Source organism: Schistocerca americana, chromosome 5 (assembly GCF_021461395.2).
Source record: "Schistocerca americana isolate TAMUIC-IGC-003095 chromosome 5, iqSchAmer2.1, whole genome shotgun sequence".
In the NCBI taxonomy this organism is placed as follows: domain Eukaryota; kingdom Metazoa; phylum Arthropoda; class Insecta; order Orthoptera; family Acrididae; genus Schistocerca; species Schistocerca americana.
In genome coordinates this window covers 397,085,905-397,102,379 of record NC_060123.1, presented here as the reverse complement: position 1 = coordinate 397,102,379, position 16,475 = coordinate 397,085,905, and positions in this window count along the sequence as shown.

Genomic DNA, 16,475 nt, shown 5'->3' with positions numbered 1-16,475 from the left:
CTGTTGAGGAGTTTGACAATCTGGACCAACAGTACCTTGATGAAGTTGTGGATAGTATGCCACTACAAATACAGGCATGCATCAGTGCAAGAGGACGTGCTACTGGGTATTAGAGGTACCAGTGTGTACAGCAGTCTGGGCCACCACCTCTGAAGGTCTCCCTGTATAGCGGTACAACACGCAATGTGTGGTTTTCATTAGTAATAAAAAGGGTGAAAAAGATGTTTATCTCTATCCCTATTTTCTGTACAGGGTCCGGAAATCTCGGAACCGAGGTGATGCAAAACATTTTTGATGTATGTACAAGAACGAAACCAGAGTAGCCTAGTGGAGTGGTGTGTAGCATTGTCCACTAACTCCGATGGTGGAACAGACAAGCCCAATTGCTGGTAGTGCGGCGAGATACGTCATCTGGTGACTCCACATGTTCAACATTTGTCATTCGCTTTTGGGGTATTTCCCACCATTCATGGGGCCCATATATCTACATTAAATTACTTCTCTCGGACCCATCTGCGTTGCTTTTAAACGTTAATAAGGATTATCCTGTACCTCTATCAACGAATAATTTGGTTCCAGTGCATTTCTCATTCCTTGACCGTTACTTCACAGGTAATTCTAATACAGAACGTTCATGTAAAGTGTCGTGCGGTACTACAAAGAACCGAAATATAAATATAATAAAAGAAAAGTTTAAAATTGCTTTATGGAGGACAATTAGACTCCAGAAAGAGGTACATTAATCTAAGTAACAAATGTAAGTGATTAAAACTGCCAGATCAGAGGTTAATATCAGCAAGAGGTAAACCATTGCACATGAAACCGGCAGAATCTCCAACGCATGCATGCCAACATACATGCATTGTGTTGTATAGGTGCCGAAAGTCAGTTTCTGGGATTGAGTTCCATGACTTTTGCACCTGGACTGTCAATACAGGTAGGTTTAAAACTCTTTGGCCTCCGATAATGTCCAATATGTGCTTGACTGGAGACGGATCTGGTCATCGATCAGGACAAGGCAACATGTCGACACTCTGTAGAGCGTGTTGTGTTAGCGTTGTCGTGCTGGAAAACACCAAGGAACTGGTGTTCATGAACGGCAGCACAACAGGTCGAATCATCGAATTCGCAGTTAGGTTGCATAGCGTAACCATGTGAGTGCTCCTGCAGTCATACGAAATCGCACCCTGGACCATAACTCCAGCACGCAGACAGGGTGTTTGCGCGCTCGCAACTGGCCGCCCTACAAGCAGCATACTAGCAACACGCCCAATGGCAGAACCAACTTTCGCCAGAAAACTCAGCAGACCTCCACCTGCCCGCTAATGAGCTCTCGCTTCACACCGCTGAAGTCGCAAATGGCGGTAGTTTGGGGTCAGGGAAATGCTCGCTACAGGGCGTCTGGCTCGTGCCTGTCCTGGAAGTAACCGATTTTCAACAGTTCGTTGCGTCACTGTGATGCCAACTGCTGCTCAGTTTATTGCTGCAGACGTAGTACGATGCGCCAGAGCCATACGCCAAACACAATGGTCTTCTCTATAGGTGATCCCACGTGGCTGTCCGGAGCTGGGTCTTTTTGCGACCGCATACTCTCGTGACCACCGCTGCCAGCAATCAGGTACAGCAGTGGCTACATTCCTGCACTATTGCAGAAGAAACATCCATCTTCTCGCAGCTCTTTTACTTGACCTCTTTCAAACTCAAGGAGGTGCTGATACAGACGTCTCATTCGTCTTAAAGGCATTTTTGACTAACATCAACTCTCCTCGTCCAATCTCGAAGGTAACTAACACTCACAACCGTTACAGCTTGTATTTGAAGCAAACCTGATTTGTATCTTCGTAGCGGTACTCTTAGCGCTACTCTTACGCAACTGGGTCGAAATCTGAATAGCCATTATCTTTCAGATATAGAAACACGTTTACCAACTTTCGTTTACGTCGCACAACTCCTTCTTGCTGTTGCGATGTTTTTTTTCCCTCTTAGTGTATTTCACCCATCATATGTTCCGCTATTGGACTTGTAGTGACAAATGCGGTCATTCTGAAGTCTCACACTCTTTTCATATTCTCAGGTTTCCTTTGATGTTCAACTTCTATGTGAGCGAATCACGTAATAGAGGACTAAGAAAAAAAATAAGAGGAAAAGTACGGAAAAACCATTGCATTGCCTGATGGACTAGACGATCTTTGGTAGAAACTATGGAGCACCTGTTCGACCGTTAACTATTTTGGGCAATCTACTTAGCACAGAATTCGTCTTCATGTAGAGAAAGATGAAACTTATTATCATCGAAATTGGGGAAGGTACAGCAGAAGCCGTGATCTACAATTATTTATTACGCTGAAGTCTAAAAAGATACCAGAAACAGAAAACAAAACCATGATGCGCTGCCATCAACTACTGATTGGTAACAGGGGATGAAATTTTTGAAAAAAGTGCACTTGCAGGACATATACCGCGATTGGAAATAGGGATCATATGCCTAAGGTACTTACATCTTCAACATTTTTTATGGATCACAAATAAGGATTTTTGGGGGTCTTCTTTATCTAAAACATGGATTTTTATGACAAATATTTTGAAGTTTATATAAGAAAAGAGTAACGTAATTTTTATAATTTCCAGCCTTTTTTATACGTAGCACAGTCATTCTTGCAAGCCATCATATTGAAATGCTCCACACACTTGTACACCAATTCTTGTATCTTGCGTTCACACTCATGATAAATTTTTCAGTAATGTACGAGGTGCATTCAATTTCTAAGGCCTCCAATTTTTTTTCTCCGGACTGGAAAGAGAAACATGCGCATTGTTTTAAAATGAAGTCGCGTTCATTGTCAATATGTTCCAGAGATGGCAGCACCGTACGGCAGATGGAATTTTACTGCCAGCGGCGAGAATGAGAACTGTTTTAAATATTTAAAGTGGCGACGTTTTCCTTACGTGAAGAGCGTGCAATCATTCGTTTTCTGAATTTGCGTTGTGTGAAACCAATTGAAATTCATCGACAGTTGAAGGAGACATGTGGTGATGGAGCTATGGATGTGTCGAAAATGCGTTCGTGGGTGCGACAGTTTAATGAGGGCAGAAAATCGTGTGACAACAAACCAAAACAACCTCGGGCTCGCACAAGCCGGTCTGACGACATGATCGAGAAAGTGGAGAGAATTGTTTTGGGGGATCGCTGAATGACTATTGAACAGATCGCCTCCAGAGTTGGCATTTCTATGGGGTCTGTGCACACAATCCTGCATGACGACCTGAAAATGCGAAAAGTGTCATCCAGCTGGGTGCCACGAATGCTGACGGACGACCACATGGCTGCCCGTGTGGCATGTTGCCAAGCAATGTTGACGCACAATGACAGCATGAATGGGACTTTCTTTTCGTCGGTTGTGACAATGGATGAGACGTGGATGACATTTTTCAATCCACAAACAAAGCGCCAGTCAGCTCAATGGAAGCACACAGATTCACCGAAACCAAAAAAATTTCGGGTAACCGCCAGTGCTGAAAAAATGATGGTGTCCATGTTCTGGGACAGCGAGGGCGTAATCCTTACCAATTGCGTTCCAAAGGGCACTACGGTAACAGGTGCATCCTAAGAAAATGTTTTGAAGAACAAATTCCGTCCTGCACTGCAACGAAAATGTCCGGGAAGGGCTGCGCATGTGCTGTTTCACCAAGACAACGCACCCGCACATCGAGCTAACATTACGCAACAGTTTCTTCGTGATAACAACTTTGAAGTGATTCCTCATGCTCCCTGCTCACCTGACCTGGCTCCTAGTGACTTTTGGCTTTTCCAACAATGAAAGACACTCTCTGTGTCCGCACATTCACCAGCTGTGCTGCTATTGCCTCAGCGATTTTCCAGTGGTCAAAACAGACTCCTAAAGAAGCCTTCGCCGCTGCCATGGAATCATGGCGTCAGCTTTGTGAAAAATGTGTACGTCTGCCGGGCCATTACGTCGAGAAGTTACGCCAGTTTCATCGATTTCGGGTGAGTGGTTAATTAGTAAAAAAAATCGGAGGCCTTAGAACTTGAATGCACCTAGTAGGTGGCTGTACATATTAAGACTTAAAAATCGTAATAGTTTTCGGATGCCCTTTAACAAAATACAAGATGGTATAGCACTCACTCACAAAATAACTGAAAAAGGAACTGCGAACCAGGTCGTGCAGAATCTGTGGACAACGCCTATATCATATTTCCCCACCACATGCACTTCGACCTTCCTCTTCGATGCAAGAAATGCGCAGTCTGTACTTTGGAATGGTGAAATCTGCCACAACTTGCGAAATCTCCGTTTGTGTATATGTAACTTTTTCGGGTGAAAAGAAGAGGTTTTTCCAGTGACTCATAAATGAGTACTGTGCCTACGGAAATCACTCCAGTAACCTCAAAGTCATTCCAACCGTTCTCCTGAATCTCCTTTGCTGAATGGAGAAGGTTGTTGTCACTGAACGGCTGATGTGAATGAAGGTAATTTTGATAACCGAATACATTACAATACTTAGTAATTAATTAGTAATACTAATTGCTTAACTGCGTTACGAAAGTGGAATTAAAATGAGAATTGTAAGAAATTAATGAACAAATAATATCCAGAACGAGCGTAGGGGATTGGTACTCTGGGGCTACGATATAGCTGATAGCACAAATAAGTGAATTAAATTTACACTTCGCGAGCGAGTGCTCTACTGACCTTCCTTTTAACTATAAGAAATGAGTCGTTATAAGGAGGGCAGGGGGCGAAGCGTGCAGGGGTCGCAACTCGAGGCCTGACTGCGACGTCCCCATCCCCAACCGCTACGACGGAAGTGACGGGAAAGGAAACAGGTAAAGGTAACGATAGAAATGGTTTTTTTATTTTTTATTTAACGGTTTCGTGTTTTTTAAAATATATATCGACGAGACATGAGGGAATCAGCGTATCAGACCGTTCGTAGGAGGAGGGAAGAACCGTACTGCAGCTTGCGACATCTCGAGCAGATGAACACAGGAATTAAAATTTAAATTAAGGAAAAAATGTGCATACGCCTTGCACACATTCAGGTCGCCGGCGTGGACGTACACCGCACCGTTTCAGAATGATCGTAAACGTGTCAAGTTGGCTACTCCCCACCTATAGGGGGCGATCGCTGAACGCGCGGGTACAAATAGTTCCCAAAGGTACGACGATATGTGGGGCAACGTTCGAGCATACCGTGAGCTTCCAGTATATGGTACCAAAAATCAAAGTTGGAGTGTGGGTGATTACCGAAAAGGTAGTCGATCGCCTGACCTCGGAACAGCGTGATAAGATGGTGTTTTTCTGGGGGGAAAGTGAGAAGCGTGTGAGAGAAGTAGGAGATTGGTGTGAACCGTTCTGGCGTGGCGCGGAAATAGCACGCCAATATAGATTGTATTTTATAAAATGCATTTTAACCGTCTGCTGTTTATTTGTACCATTAGTCATCTATCGGATTGATCATTATCATTCAGTATATAGGTTACAACACACTAGTTAAAAGCATCTGTTGTACGTCACGTCCTGGATGATGGCTAACAACCTAAACCGGTAGGTGACCAGTGGGACAAATGAACAGCTGAAGGTTAAAATGCATTTTATAAAATGCATTACTGTTGTTGGACCCCACGTTACAGGAACATTACAATATACATTGTGTTGGGAACCACACCTTGCGTTTTATAGTGCATGTAAAACAGTGTTTATCGGTGTTCTCGCATAGACATTTTGTGCAAAGTGGTGATGCAATCAGACCGATACGGTGTAGTCGTTGGTCGTTGGGAAAGTTGCCGTTGACAATGCGGTACCAAAATGCCCTAATGGTTGTCAGACGGACAGGTGCATGGACAGTCTTCCGCACCATCGATCGCTGGACGCCTACGAGTTGCCACCAACCCCTTCTTGGGGGGGGGGGGGGCATCAACAACAATTTATAAAAATCCCTATCCGTAGTGGGTGCGTTGTTGGAAGAGCATCATGTACGTAACTTATTTTGATGGAATAGGAGGAAATGTGATACAGTGCTGAAGCAATGTACGCCACATTGGTTGTTTGGTTGGAGAGGGGGGGGGGGCAGTTGAGTTTGCAAGATACATTGCATAGGGGATGATTAATCTTCCCGTCGATGATATCTCAACATGGTGTGCGTGTGTATGTATAATGCTTTGGCTGTGGCCCGAACGTGAACAAGAGCGAGGTCGCCTTTTGCAGGAGGGAGGGTAAGTGTCTTGAATCAGATCCTGTAGATGGTGGCAGCTAAAACAAAGATGGCAGGGGCTGCTGGAGTAGACGTCCCAGTATTGATGGCAGACGAAGTACTTCGGCGGCGTGGACCAATTTGGGTACGATGTATATGTTGAAATAAGTCTGTCTCTGTAGTGGGTTCAGGCTGTGCCTGAGGTTGTGGTGAATGTGGTAATGGATGTATTGCAGCAATGGTAGTCAATAATCAGGGAAACGTGCTGTGGCATCTTGTATTTATGGGGGCAAGCGTGCAAGAAGTAAGTGGTTGTCTGCATGGGATCAGCAGCAAAACGCGTGGCCACCCAATGTAGGTCCTGTAAGACAGGGTAGGAGGCCTTTGATGAGTGGCTCGAGGGCTATTACATCCAAGATAGTGGACAAAGAACATCCCTGCTTGACCGAACGCCAGACAGGGATCTGTCAAGGTAATCGTCCATTCATCTTGACCATGGACATGGCACTGCAAAGTAAGTGGTGCATGGCGTCTGTAAATGGTGGAGGAACCGCATGGTGGAGGGCCTCGTTGAAGATGCTGCTGAAATACTGAAATCTATCGACACCAGTGCTGTACAGAGGCGGCGGGAAGCGACCAACGCAATAATGTTCCGTTACTCACCCGCAGGGGGGCCCCGCCACCGCGCAATTTTTGTTCTGGAGAAATTACATACTCACGCGCGTAGATTTTCTTCATATGGTTCAAATGGCCCTGAGCAACGTGTAACTTAACAACTGAGGTCATCAGTGCCGTAGAACTTAGAACTACTTAAACCTAACTAACTTAAGGACATCACACACATCCATGCACAAGCAGGATTCGAACCTGCGACCACAGTGGTCGCGCGGTTCCAGACTGAAGCGCCTAGAACCTCTCGGTCACTGCGTCCGGCCGTAGATTTTGTAATCGACATCGAATAATATGAGGTGTCCAAAGTTGTTGATGTGCATTCCCCCTGTCGGTTTGGTCACTGGTACGAGAATGGTAGTAAGGGGAAGCAAGGATTGAACAACTTCTGGAACATCTGGGCTTAACATGGAAGCGTCAGTGTGCTGAATGTCCGATGAAGTTCAGCTGGAAGGCTTTCGGAGCCTGGGGACTTTTTCGGTGCCCATTTGGCAATCGCGTCCGTCAGTTTGTCCGCTATGATCGCTGTTACTAAGGACGCTGCCTCCCTTTTGTTAAGGCGTGAGTGAGGAAACCGGCGCCATGAGACGACCGCTGCTTGATTGTTGACATGGTTTTCAGTCTGAGTGGTAAGGGTAAAGACGAGGGAACGTCGTCGATGACGAAGGTCGAATGTGACTAGAAGGATGCATGGAAGCTGCTCATCAATGGTAAATTGACAGGGAGACCACACCATCACGTCTTGCAGTTTGTTGTGTTGAAGGGACAGAAGGTTGGCTTTTATACGTTGGCATGAGGGATGGCCATCCAGTGACGGTGAGAGAACATCAAGTTTGCATTAGACAGTGTAACTGTAGTACCACGCTGCCGCAACTCTGCCACATTTCGATAAACTCCCTCTTCTTTGCTGACTTCCACCACAGCAAGACGTACATGTAGCAGCGATGCATTGTCGACTAATGTGGTCATGAAGAAAAGAGGTATTGCGCTCCTAGGGCCCTTGACCACGACAAACTGGTTTTGGCGGCAGGGATAAAGCACAGATGAACGGGCAATGGTCGGAGAAGGCCATAGGCCGCATTGCCGTGGGAACATACCCACCCGAAGGGTTGCAGAGACATAAATCCGATCGTGTCGGCTTGCCGAATGGCTAGTGTGGTGGATGTATCCAGACAATGTGTATGATACCTCATGCGTCAATATGATGAAAACCACCCACTAACGTAAGTAACGCCGTAAATGTTGAATAACCAAGAGTCTGGTGCTTTGAACGGAAAATGCAATTAAAACCGTCTCTGCAAATAATGGCGCTATTTCTTTTGCATTGAACAGTTCGTTGACGTCGGTGAGTCTAGCCTGACGGGACGAATAATTGACAAGTATCAAAGAGTGTGAGGGTTATATCCCACTCGGTTAGGAGGACAAACATATCTGTGATCGGGATACGTTTCCGGAAGTAGAAGGCCACACCGCACTGCCGACAGAGGAAAACAAATCGAATGCTTAAAGACTGCAAGACACACCTCTTGTAGAATGACGACGTCAACTTCTGATGCCCTGCGTGTCGCGAAGGGGTTGTAACTTGCTGACCGTATTGGATTGGGCGTTGCGAACTTGTACTTGTGGCGCCATTTGACTGTGTATCACTCTATTTATCTTTTGCTATGCCATTGTGAAGTATGATGCTAAAAGTTGTCAGACCGATTTTAAGTAATTCTGTTAAGGCACGTCTTCACAGATATGACCTATTAGTGAACTAACAACTTTTAGCATGGCACTTGATAATGGTATAAAAGTCGTAACCTGGATAGTACAGACGATAAACATACTAATATACAGGCAAATGGCGGCTTAGTCTTTTAAAAATTGTTACACGACGGTGGCTCAACACCATCGAAATCTCTGAATGCGTGGCGTATTGGTGCTGGGTCTAGGTCAGCCATTACCAGAAGCAGTGGAGGGGCGTGTCGACAGGCGTCACTACCCCTTGTACCACAGTGTGGATCGAAGCGGTTCAGGACAGTGGGCATCTGTGGTTGATGTGCCGGATCGTCTCCGACGTCGACTTCCCAAACCCTTAAGTACGTGCCGTCGGCTGATATCGGGGTGTGAGTGTCTTCCGCCCAGGCAGGTCGCCGGGTTTCGTAAGTTACCGACGGCGACGTCTGTGTCGGCGTGGTGATCATTGATTGTGAACATGTTCTTCTGTATCAGACGACGGCAACGAGGTGAGACGTCCGAACTCTAAGGCTGTCGTGGGCACGATAAATGATTCGAGCGGCCATGGTGAGCAGCCATTCCTTCCGTAGGACTCGCTGTTGGTGTCTGAAACGACTTCCATGGTGGGGAGACATTTGGCGCTGGTGACCATGTGACGAACTTCGAGTTGTCGTTGCGGTGAGTGTCGTCGCTTACGTCACCGCAGGACAGTCGTGATGGTCGGGGGTGGCGCGTCCATAAGAGGAAGTTGTGCTATACGTCGCTATATGCATTCTGACTGTTAATGGTCCTCTTTCCTCCAACCATAGTATGTGCTTTGTTAACCATCCTGTAACCTGCGATCCGGGGGTGGGAGTTTACACAGAGCCGAAGATCGATGCGAACGTGCCGAACACCGTTCAGGACAGGGTAAGTCCTGAACTGTGCCCGCTTTACAAGGTGTTCGATGACAGTGCCGTAGGGTCGGAGAGCCGCCATCAAAACGTCCGCAGGGAGTACGAACGGTAGTTCGAAAACTGTGAGCTTTCTGACACCGACACCAGCACTGTGAACGTTGAAGGGTCGTACGTTGTTGTCAGAATTACAGAAGCGCAGTCCGCGGTAGGCCTCTCGTATAATTTTTCCGCAAGCCACGTCGTCAATCATTTCGACATACGCAGTACTACTATTGAAAGATGGATCCATATGATGTCGTTCGGCGCTGTCTTCGCTCCATCGTGAAGGAAGCGTTCAACATCGAGCGCCTTCGCACAGGTAAAATGGGGACAAAAAGTGAATCGCACTGTCGCTTTGCGGTAAATGTGTCGTTAGGTGAACGGCGGCTTGCAGTTACGGCCACCGTGAACACAAACACTGGCCGGCAACGCCTCGCTGCGGAACACAGTAGCGTATCCGCACTGTAGCGCCGCCGAAGGCAGACTGTTTGCGGCGCTCAAGCACCACTCACAATCCGACCTCACAGCTTTACTTGCGCCAGTACCTCGTCTTCTGCCTTCCAGGCTTCAGACATCATGGCAGACATCGTGAGGTGAAGAGATCTTTGCCTGTAATAGTGGTCTCAGGGAAGGAATTAAACTACATTATAAAACTGACAACCGTTCTGTGGCTCACGTTAAGAAATATCTGCTCAATAATTCAAGCAAAATTGTCCTATTGATAACAGTTATAGGAAGAAAAACAGCGTACTGCAGCAGATTGCGAAACCACTTGCACCAGACGCCAGCATGGATATTAGATGGACATTGCTGCTCCAGAAACTGTTAAAAAACCACTCTTGATCTCATTATGTTCTCGTAAGCATCTGTGATTTACTATGCCGGTATAGTTACTTTATTAACATTTATTATTGTTGTCCTAGAGCAGACATTGGGTAAATTCCATAAAGGTTACATGTGGCCTACTGGTTAATTTCTGTGTATCATAAAAACAACTGTTAATACAATAAGTAATAAAGAACTTTATTTCGAAAAACCAAATAGGTAACGAGAAAAAGGGCATCGTAACCGCTAAAACTCAGTGCCGTCTTTTCCTGAAAGTACTCTGATTCCTCTCACCGTACTGAAATATTTTAGAAATGACTCCACAACGGCGTAGAACACTCAATTTGTTGATTCATTCTTAGTAAAATGCTTCGGCCTTCAGTCATTTTCACCCATATCTATTAACCGTTTTATACAAACAGTAATACGTCGGTTGATGCACCGCTTATTATTCGACAATGCTGTGTAAACACATTTAGATCACACTGAATAATGTAAGTGCCCACATTGGTAGCACAGTTCTATGTAAGATATACACAGATGTGTATATCTTACTTATGTGCAACCACAGTAAGAACAAAATAACAAGAATGACGCATATGGGAAAAATAGAAGGAAAAATGAAGTTGCAACAATAAAACTTTGTATTTAACGACTGTGACATGTGCTAGAAAGATACAAGCAAGAAATTAATAGACGACCAAATAAGCAAAAACTTTGCAAAACAACAACATTCTGTCACAATCGGACAGTTTTCACGATGAAATAAATTAGCCCCGTTTGCAGGCGTTATCTCACACGTAAACGTAAATTTATGAAGCAGACACGGTTGCAGTGAGAAAACTGATTGAGACCTACCTGTGCAAAAAATGGGAAAGACGAATCAGAATTTTATGTATGCTAGAAAACTTTGATGAAATCGTAACGGCAGTTTTGATGGATACATTCAATTCCTTTTCGTGAGTGGAATATATTACAGCTTACATGAAAGCAAATAAGGCCTATTGATAAATGAAAACAGCTATTTGTCACTCGCTTATACGAAAATCTGCACGGTTCCCCCCGTAAGCTTATTTTAACAATGTATTTTTCATAACCAAATGGTAGATTAATTTGTAATGTCATTGGCAGTAAGAAAATTGTCTCTCAGTCTGAAATACCAAAGCAAAGAAAAACATTAATTAAAGTGACTGATTATGAGGACAATCCAGCGAAGAAAAACAATGTAAGTAACTGATTATACCAGTTGTCCATAAACACTCATGATTACAATCAAATTGACATTTTTCATCCAAATATTTCCAATTGATTTACTGCATTCGCCTCAAGCTCTTTTCGGAAGTTACAGAAAACTAAAATCATGATTGCTGGACATACCGTTTGGATCGCAGTACTTCTGGGTGCCAATCCGCTACATTAATCACAGTGAAACTTAGTTGCTTTCATGCAAAACGTATTTTGTTGTGATGAGATTCAATAAACTACACTGGCAAAATTGTTAACCGTTACCAAGACGTCTTTCAAATTACATACATTAAAGAGGTAATGAATTGAAAACAATGCAGACTTGCGTATTCACAAAGAAAATAAATATATTTTCAAAACCATAAAACTGATATCCTTTTCACATAACATTTTCTCTGTGTTAATTTGATACATTGCTTAATTTAGTTTTAGACATAAATTGGACAACGGTATAGCTACAACATTTGCCAACAAATTCATCAGAAAACATATGCCACTTATAAGACAGTAAATATCTGATATTCATGTTAATAATAGTGTGTATTTCAACCCTGCTTCCTTTTGCGTATCACAGAACCAATCCTTCACTATCTTGTTTCGTCAAAAACTGGAGATACTTCCTTGGCGAGGCAACACCACCTACCGGTAAAATGTGCCTGCCTCTCTCGTTGTCACTATAAACCGATCAGTGTGACTTCAGCAGACCACATATTACTGCACGAACGGACGCCTTCTTGGTGTCATAGGATATTAGCCTTTTGCCCTGGCAGGCCATATCACCAGACTTGTCACCAATCGACAGTTGCAGCGCTCTAACCCAGTGCCAACCACCACAGATGAACTTTGGAACCAGGTGAATGCAGCATGAGCGGGTATATCATAGAACGCCGCTTCTTGTCTTATACGCATCGATATCATCACACATGGAACAAGTTATTGGGACCCACTAGGCAACAGGACACTTGCTGAACCGAGGTGACTGAGATGCTAATCATTTATGCAGAACATACTAAAGTATATGTCTTTTGAATACGAACGTCCTATCACTGGTCGTCCTAGGTGTTTTGTTTTTGCGAAAATGAATGTACATTCAGCTCTTAATTGTCTTGATGGTCATGTGCAGATAATTGTGCAGTTAGTATGCGTAGTAGGCTTCTAGATGACATTTAAATATCCTAAGTTTCAGTGGCCAGTGATCAATAAATTACTGCATAATGGTGTCCTAGACTTTAATGGGACAAAATGTGTAATTAATGCAATCCACGTATAAACTCTTGGTTTTAATCCGGGAATTCTTTCAGATCCGGTTGTAAATCAATTTCGACTCTTATCCTGTTTATGTTGCTTCTCGTGATGAAACACTGTTTCTTTATAGCTCAATTCCATATCGAAATTGTATTCTTGCATATAAATATGTGTGTTACGTTCACTTCAACATTACCTACATCTGATAATACAGTAGTGGTCAATTTCACGAGGGTTGCCCGGAAATTAACGCACAGCATTTTTTTTCTTTTTTTTTTTTTTTATCAACCGAAAACAATGCTACGAATGTGAAACGTTACATATGTATTATTTGAAGTCTCCTGAGTTAGCGCGCTATGTTTCCGTGACTTCCGACAGATAGTGAAGTTGGAGGACAGTTTTAAATGGCGACTGTAGGTGATGTAGATAGAACCGACACGCCGTCAATGAATTTCTCACTGCAGAGAAAGAAATTATGGAGAATATTCACAAATGGTTGGGCAAAGTTCATGGAGCAATTGCTGTCGACAGAAGTACAGTTAGTCTCTGGGTACGGAGGGTGAGAAGGCGGTTCGGTGAAGCTTCACGATTTGCAGCGGCCGGGGAGATCATCCACGGCTGTCACACCTGCCTTGTTGCAGTGAGCTAATGTCTTTCGCGAGGGCAGCCACATTACTATTCGGAAGTTGGCGCTGCAACTGTCAATCAGCAAAGGAAGTTCACATACTGAAGCACCGGCTCTGCCACCAGGAAAAGGACTGGTACCGACAGGCCATACACACCCTTGTTTTGCGCTGGTGGAAGTCTATAGAACGGGATGGAGATTACGAGGAAAAACTGGCAGGTAAAACACCATTCTCTCTTGTGTGTAATTCTCTTTATGTTCAATAAAGAACTGTTGAAGAAAGAAAACATGGTGCGTTAATTTCTGGGCAACCCTCGTATTTCCTTCTTTCGTCGATCTTTTGAAGCATTTCATCTTCTACCCATAGTTTCTTCGCACCTACGTTTTTCGTTCCAACTTCTGTGACCTCCCGTTATAGAGATGTCCATTCCTCTTACCTACTGAGCATCAATAGGCTCAGAAACCTGAACCGCCTCTCTCCAATCCTTAGCAAGTCCGCATCAAACTACTTTGCCTTGTTGATTGTGACGTGTATGGTTTGAATGCGTGTTGTACACTTTCAGCAAGATTACAGCAAAACTATTTACTTATTATTAATGTAACATGAGGTTTTATTTAATCATTGCTTTTCCGGGGTAATGATCGTTATTTTGCTTAAGAAATCTCCACCTGTCAAGCAGTGTAAATGGCACTAAGTTCATGCACAGAAGTAATCATATATAACCAGCAAACAAGCTCCATGTATGATATGTAATCTGAACTAAACAAGAGTAATGACTATTAGTAACTTTCAGTGCTGTTGTATAATAGACTCTTTACTAGTTGCAGTTCGCTTATCGAATCTAACGTTACTGTCATTCGAGGTGGCAACACTTTTCTTCTAGCAAAATGAACAGTTTTGTCACACAGTACCACACGCACACAACACAAATGTACTTTTTCCTGTCAAAATATTTCTTAAAAGTTGTTAAGAATATAACCCGGCTTCATACATCAGCAGATAAGAATTTATATCACGTAAGATGCTGTTTGTATTCATGGAAATTCACTGCATTCACAGTCTAACTGGTATTTACTACCTCAGAGTGTGTTTTCGCCACCAATACACATTTGTTATCGCAATTATGACCAACACCATTTACGCCTGTATAGAAAATGAGTTTAAAACTGCCGCCGCATTATGTCACTAAGATGGCGACTAACATAAAACAATTTCTTATCGATTCTGCTTCAGGCCCTGTTTTACTACTAGCAAATAATACATATTAAATATTTTTATATCTTATCTACATTCATTCAATGTTAATCGCTTATTATTCAGCATTTACCAGTAAACAGCGCTGTAGATGAGTAGCTCTAATGGCTGCGCTCTTTTGCATCTGAGCAGAAAATTTAACATTTGTATAGGACAAGAATTACAATGAAATATAACTCTAAACCAAGAAGATTCATTTCAGTGACACATAAAGGTTTTTACAGACCTCTGCTTCGAGCCATAAATCCCTTCCTATCAGTACAACAGTTCGAACAAGAAGAAATATTTTTCTAGAAGGATCGTAGATAACAAAAGATTGAGATTTCCATTTTCTTTTTCCATGGATATTGTCTAAGATATAATTTTTTACAAAAATATAAAATTATGTCATTGACAACGATTATTTATTCTTTTATTAACGATGACCTACCCCCATGAACCATGGACCTTGCCGTTGGTGGGGAGGCTTGCGTGCCTCAGCGATATAGAGGGCTGTACCGTAGCTGCAACCACAACGGAGGGGTATCTGTGAGAGGCCAGACAAACGTGTGGTTCCTGAAGAGGGGCAGCAGCCTTTTCAGTAGTTGCAGGGGCAACAGTCTGGTTGATTGACTGATCTGGCCTTGTAACATTAATCAAAACGGCCTTGCTGTGCTGGTACTGCGAACGGCTGAAAGCAAGGGGAAACTACAGCCGTAATTTTTCCCGAGGACATGCAGCTTTACTGTATGATTAAATGATGATGGCGTCCTCTTGGGTAAAATATTCCGGAGGTAAAATAGTCCCCCATTCAGATCTCCGGGCGGGGACTACTCAAGAGGACGTCGTTATCAGGAGAAAGAAAACTGGCATTCTACGGATCGGAGCGTGGAATGTCAGATCCCTTAATCGGGCAGGTAGGTTAGAAAATTTAAAAAGGGAAATGGATAGGTTAAAGTTAGATATAGTGGGAATTAGTGAAGTTCGGTGGCAGGAGGAACAAGACTTTTGGTCAGACGAATACAGGGTTGTAAATACAAAATCAAATAGGGGTAATGCAGGAGTAGGTTTAATAATGTATAAAAAATAGGAGTGCGGGTTAGCTACTACAAACAGCATAGTGCACGCATTATTGTGGCCAAGATAGACACAAAGCCCATGCCTACTACAGTAGTACAAGTTTATATGCCAACTAGCTCTGCAGATGATGAAGAAATTGATGAAATGTATGACGAGATAAAAGAAATTATTCAGGTAGTGAAGGGAGACGAAAATTTAATAGTCATGGGTGACTGGAATTCGTCAGTAGGAAAAGGGAGAGAAGGAAACATAGTAGGTGGATATGGATTGGGGGGAAGAAATGAAAGAGGAAGCCGCCTTGTAGAATTTTGCACAGAGCATAACTTAATCATAGCTAACACTTGGTTCAAGAATCATGAAAGAAGGTTATATACCTGGAAGAATCCAGGAGATACTAAAAGGTATCAGATAGATTACATAATGGTAAGACAGAGATTTAGGAACCAGGTTTTAAATTGTAAGACATTTCCAGGGGCAGATGTGGATTCTGACCACAATCTATTGGTTATGAACTGCAGATTGAAACTGAAGAAACTGTAAAAAAGCGGGAATTTAAGGAGATGGGACCTGGATAAACTGAAAGAACCAGAGGTTGTAGAGAGTTTCAGGGAGAGCATAAGGGAACAATTGACAGGAATGGGGGAAAGAAATACAGTAGAAGAAGAATGGGTAGCTCTGAGGGATG